This window comes from Nannospalax galili, unplaced genomic scaffold (genome assembly GCF_000622305.1).
Source record: "Nannospalax galili isolate Female #2095 unplaced genomic scaffold, S.galili_v1.0 scaffold51, whole genome shotgun sequence".
Classification (NCBI taxonomy): domain Eukaryota; kingdom Metazoa; phylum Chordata; class Mammalia; order Rodentia; family Spalacidae; genus Nannospalax; species Nannospalax galili.
In genome coordinates this window covers 1,598,974-1,605,442 of record NW_008329521.1, presented here as the reverse complement: position 1 = coordinate 1,605,442, position 6,469 = coordinate 1,598,974, and the positions used below count along the sequence as shown (strand labels likewise).

Here is a 6,469-nt window from a genome sequence, read left to right as displayed (position 1 = left end):
ATAAAACTATATATATATATATATATTGCCATTTTGGGATATTGATATTTACTGTGAGACAAAGTATCTCCAGTCTGAAGCGGGCTCTTGGTTCAATATCTGAAATAGTTAATTTTTAAGATATTTCAAGGTAATAGGTGACTTTAATTCTGTGCTATGTTCTGTGTCTTGCTCCTTCTGTACAACTTCTAACTTTTAAACTTTGTGTCTTCCAAGAGCCACTTTAGTTACAGAATAGAATACTCTTTAAGTATTTGCACAAAATGAATGGCATGGCCTTCTGAGTAGAAGGCACTAAGATTTCCTTATTCTCCCCTGCCATGAAGGAATTTCCTTAAAAAAGAGCCCAGCTTCAGGTTACTGGTTTGTCTACAATTTTAAAATATCAGCTCATTCACATGTAACAGCTATTTTAACGACAAAGGTTACTGCTTAACATGATTTCTTCTACAGAGAGAGAGTGAACTCTTGTTCATTCAGTCATAAGATAGAGAGCATGAAAACTTTAGAAACCAAAATATGCAAAACATTGCTTCCTAATCCAATGAATTCTGAGAATAGGGATGTAAACAGACCCTGATTGCTTCTAAGCTTCTTCCCCTTCAAGGCATAATGGATGTCCCCAAATATGGTCATTTGTCACTTCCCTCTGCCTATTTTTTTTAAAGGCTGAGTCCTTGACACACAGAAAGGTTTATGAGAAATTCTGTGATTTTTGTTGCTCAGTTACTTCCACTGACATCAAGTCTTTCTCTTGAATTAATTTTCTCTTGGGAAATGATAAGGTAACTTCAAAACAGATCATAGCATGAATATTACGGTGTAATGAACTGAACTACTTAATAAAAATAGACTCTGTTTCTGATTATGATAGATTATATGGCAGAAAAATATCTACTGTCTTATCTAAGATGTAAAGTTTAATTCTTCTATCCTTTTGTTTTTCCCTGCCTTAAGTTTTTGCAATGGAATGGCTAAAAAATGACAGTTCAACAATTCCAAGATAGGTGAAAAGAAGCTTTTATCACTAAAGAAAACTGTAGCATTAAACATTTACTATTACAAGGTAGCTATTTCAAAAAAATTAACTAATTATTACTTTATTTAGTTTTTTGTATGTGTGTGTGAATGTTCATTATGTAGAGTTTTGTGTGTGTGTGTGTGTGTGTCTGTGTGTGTGTGTCTGTGTGTCTGTGTGCATGCAGTGGGCACAGAAATACATTAGGTGTCTGGCTGTATCCCTCTCTGTCTTACACACTTGAGATGGGATCGTTCACTGAACCTAGAGCTAGGCTGGCAGCTAGTGAACTTCAGTGATCATGTTGTCTTCTCCTTCCATAGTACAGGAGTTACAGGCACATGTATAGTTGTGCCCAACTTTCTACATAATACTGGGATCCAAACTCAGGTCTTCATGCTTGGAGAGCAAGTAGTCTGACTCAGTGACCCATCTCTCTGACTGCCTATGTCAAAATGTTTATAAGAAAAAGACTTTGACCTTAATTCTATATAACAAAAATGACACTCAGGTTTGTAGGCCACTAAGATACATATCTCTAAAAGATGATAAAGGAACAGAATATTTACCACTACACTTTAGTGGAAAATGTTAACAAATCACTGAAAAATTACAGATCTGATTGGCCTTGTTTCATTTTTCATAAATTTGATACTTTACTCATGTCAACTTCAATAATATTAGAAATAAGCATTTCATAGAATATATTATCATTGATAAGCTCATTTTCATTGATAAGCTCATTTTCAGGATTTTTTCCAATATTAGTTTAAAAAAAATTTTTTTAACAGAGTATAGGGTAGTGTTTTATTTACAGAAGAGTGGGTGCCCCACATTTATGGCTGTGCCGTAAAGTGCACACTCAAATACAGATCCTGTGACCTCTGACAGCTGCACAAAAATGTGAGAGAGGTGCCTCTTGGTGTTCTCGGCTTATATATGCTTTGCCCCTCCCCCAACATGCAGCTAAGGTTAACTGATTGGGTGGGAGCCAATATTAGTTTTTAAAGATGACCTTATTGTAAAATTTTTAAAACCTATAAAGGTTAAATAGCAAATTTTAACCCCAGAGTGTATTAAAAAACAAAGCAAAACAAAAAAGCTTGTTTTCACTGAAGTTTTTAATTTTAGTTAATATTGCCTAAATTTTTAACTATTGATGTTTCTGTCTAAAAATTGAAGCCACTTCAATTTATATATAAATTTGAACTGAAATATAATGTCGATTTTAGACAAACTGCAGATACTTATGGTAGCAACTTGAAATCTGAGTCATATAGTAGATAATTAATTGTTTTAACCTCAATCCTAATTGTTATTAAGGTATGATTTTTAAAGGGCCAGGGGCTGAACAGGGGGTTCAGCAGTTAAGAGGACTGGCTGCTCTGGAAGAGGACCTGGGTTCGATTCCCAGCACCAACATGGCAGCTAACAACCGTGTGTAACTCCAGTTCCAGGGGATCTGATGCCTTGTGACCTCCATAAATAAATAAATAATAAAATAAATAATAAAAATGTTCAATAGATTCATAAATTTTCACTGTTGAAAGTAAAATTCTGCTTCCTAAAAGTAAGAAAAAAATACCATTAAAGGGTTTTACTACCAAAAACAGTTCAGGAAGGACAGGAATATTGGTTCTGGTTTTTTTAACTTTAACTTTCAATTTTAAGATAAGATTTAAATTTTCTCCTTCATCATTTAGAAAGCAAACTATTTCTTATTTATTTTTAGAGTAGCTGGTATCTGACAGAGAAATACAGAATAATAAAGTTTAATTTTGGGTTATAGGCCTAGGAGATTGTGATGATTAGATTGTGAAAATATATAGAGGCACTCACAAATCAGAATAGTCGATTAAAAAAATACCTCTTTCTCATACCTGGTAAAAAATAGAGGTGAGGCTAACTGTCTATAATACTGATATTTGGAGATGATAAAATGTCACGTGCTGCCCACACAGTGGAGAAATGAAATGAAGTAGACGAAGTTTCATTTTCTAGACAAAAAGAGCAATGAGTCAGTAATTCAATTACTATTGTACCACAGTATCTTGGAAATGAATAATGAGAAACAGGGTCTACAGGAGGAAGAGGAGATGCTTCCATTTTAGGCAATTCATCTACAGATGCCTTTCTATTTGGGTGAGTCTCATTGGCTAAAGCACGGAGTATACATTCTATTCTGAAACCCTGTAAGTACTGAATTTTCTGTGATTCAGGACACAAATAAGTTCACGTGTCCAGAGCAGAGGAAGCAGGAAAGGAGATGTAGCTATTTTGACCATAGAACTAAACAGCAGCTATACCATATCTGATCTGTTTGTGATTTGGGGATGAGAGCAATATAGCTTGAAGCAAGAATATTTCTTAGCAAGTATAAGTTGATGTGGCTAAAGTAAGTTCAATGTTTGTAGAAGTGATGAGAATCCATGTTTCTTTTTAATTAGAACACAATTTAATACAACCCAAGAATCTGTGTTTTTAGAATACTTTTTCAATCACTTGGCAGTAAGAGTTGCCTGATGATTTGAAATGTAAAGGAATGAGGAAGTTTAGCAAGATTACAGTGAGATTTCAAAAACTGAGTATGAATTTTTAGTTTTAACGTTTTTGCTTTTACTAACTCAGATAAAAATACTTCTATGCTTGTGTTAAGTTTCTTAGATATCCAGCTTTCCTGGTGTGTGTTGTCTGCTTGACACAACCAAGAGTCCGTTACCTGAGAAGAGGGTGTCTCAACTGAGGGATTCCCAGATCAAACTGGCCTATGCTAATGTCTAAGAGGAATCATGCTGATTGTTGATTGATTGAGAAGTGCCCCACCCACTCTTGTTGGTGTCATACCTGGGCAGATGGTCCTGGGTTATATAAGATAACTGGTTGAGCATGAACCAGAGTAAGCAATCCAGTAGGCAGTATTGTATTCCACTGTGGTATCTCTGTCAGTTCCTGCTTCTGTTCCTGCCCTCATTTCCCTCAATAATGGACTGTGACCTGGATGTTTAAGCTGAAATAAAGCCTTTCCTTCTTAATGTTGTTTTTGTTTAGAGTGTTTTATAACAGCAACAAAAAGCAAGCAAGCATACCAGTTCACACAATAGTTTACATACCTACTTTACTCATTAATAGCAATATGCTAGCATATAGATGTAAAAAATTAAATTCAGTTTCCAGAGAAATATACAATGTCATAAATGAAACTGTAGATTGACACCATGAAGGAAACTTCAAATTCTATTTGCACAGTATATTATGATAAACTATAGTAACAGAATATCATAGACTCATTCCACTGTCTTACAGGATCTGTGCCTTTGAGCACGGCCTGACTTTTTGTGCCCATTCTCAACTCCCTCTTTCTGGTGACCATTATGCTTTATAATTCTCTAAGCTCAATTTTTTTGGCTCCAAATGTGAGATTACATCATCTTTAATTCTCTGTGCCTAGCTAATTTCATTTACTGTGATGTCATCTACATTTATCTTTGTTATAACAAAAGACAGAATTTCCTGCTTTGTGAGATGCTGAAGAATACTTATTTGATGCATAAATTTTAACTGCTGCATATTCACCAAATGCCTGTGTATTAAAGACTTTGGCTAGTGTAGTGCTCTAGAGAGAGCACAGAAATATTGAGAAGTAGAGCCTTATGGTCCATCTTTATCAATGAGGACCTGATCTCAAAGGGAGGAGACTGTGAATAGTCTGCTCTGCTGTCCCCTCCTTCTATTGTGTCCTGACATATTTAAGGCCCAGGCAATAGGACCACTTGATCATGGACTGGGACACACAAAAGCATGAGTTAAATAAGTCTTTTTTCACTTTAAATTACCTTCTCAGATTCTCTTTTATGATGGAGGATAGGCAATACATCCATTTTAGTTATACACCAAAATTGAAAGCACATTCATCCATTGAAGGCCAGTTCGGTTGCTTCCAAGTCTTGAATACTGTGAATTTGTTCAGTGAGTGTGATAGTATAGGCATGTAGTTCATCAAAATGTCCATTTTAGAACAGCTTCAGTAATGGGTTTTAAATGTTCTTTCTAGTGATAAATGTAAGTGTGCAAAATGATGGATATGCTAGTTGGCATGACTGGATCATTCCACAATGTACACATGTATCAAATATCACATTTTACCTCATAAATACATACAATCATTTGCCAGTTTAAACATAAAACCTTAAAATATGGATGAATATGATTTGTAATTGTAAAATCCACAATGTGCTGATTAAAATAAAACAAAACCTAGATGAAAGGGAACATCTGTTAAAAATTCAAACTGCATAATCACAAGCTCTTATGAGTACCATCATCTCCACTTGAGTCAGGCCTGGCTCTTACTGTTCTCTGCATTGCTAGTATCTACCTGTCATTACAGTGCTCACCAAGAGCAAGTGTTTGGGGTTCATGGACTTTCAAGGCTCCCAGCCTTTTGCTATTTTCCAGACTGCCCTTATGTCAGTCTCATCATTTCTTCACTGGTAATTTTGACTTACCAGATCTTGCAGGCTGGTGAGTTGGCTCCGATTCTAAAGGAGTTTGCTAACAAATCTGATGACTTGAGGTCAATCCCTGGGATCTCATGGTAAACACAGAAAATCAATTCCCGCATGTTGTACTTTGACTTTCATGTACATGCCATGGCACACAATTACCCATATACATACACATACACAGAAACACACACACACACACGCACACACTAAATTTAAAAGCTAAATGCAATAAGAAATGAAGAGAGTTCTTCAGTTGAACAGTGAATTATGGATTAATAAAAAAACTCTTATAATTATGCTTTAAGACATTGTCAGTTATATAGTGATATACAGAGGGTAGTGTTGGACTTTAAAATATACTCTGGTTTCTGGTTCCTTTTCTTGTTCTTTGTGTTGGGAATGGAGAACTCTTGTTTTGTCTTTTTTCTCTCTGTGTTCTCCCTCTAACTTTGATGCCCCTTGTTGCAATTTTTTTTCTAATTTTAATGTGTTACTTGGAAGTCCCTCTAACTACTATACCAGTGTGCTATAGTCACACTTCCTTCCCATGCTCCTCTAAAGGAATGTGTATGGGGGGAGTCAGTTACCTCTCCCACCCAAACATTCAAACTTACCTACATGAGGGGGAGGGGCTAAGGGTATATAAGTCAAGAATGCCATGAGGCACATCTCTTGCCATTTTGTGTAGCTGTTGGGAAGTCACAGGATCTATATTTGGGTGTAGACTTTCTAGCATAGCTGTAAATTGGGGGAGGGAACCCACTCTTCTGTAAGTAACCCCCCACATCATGCTCTGTTAACAAGCCCAATAATCTTGTTAATATTTTCTGATGGCAGTTTTGGAGAATTCTTGGCTCTGGTTGCCCTAAGGATATGGGAGGAAGTGGACACCATATTTTCCTCCCAGCAGTAAATTTAACTACATAATGTGTGATGTGTATGTAGA

The 6,469-nt window shown here is 35.8% G+C and overlaps 1 pseudogene; it reads right to left on the bottom strand.

Moving 5' to 3' along the window:
* LOC103737981 overlaps positions 1–5,639 on the bottom strand; it is a 55,637-nt pseudogene extending 49,998 nt beyond the window's left edge.
* Between the last annotated feature and the right edge of the window lie 830 nt (positions 5,640–6,469).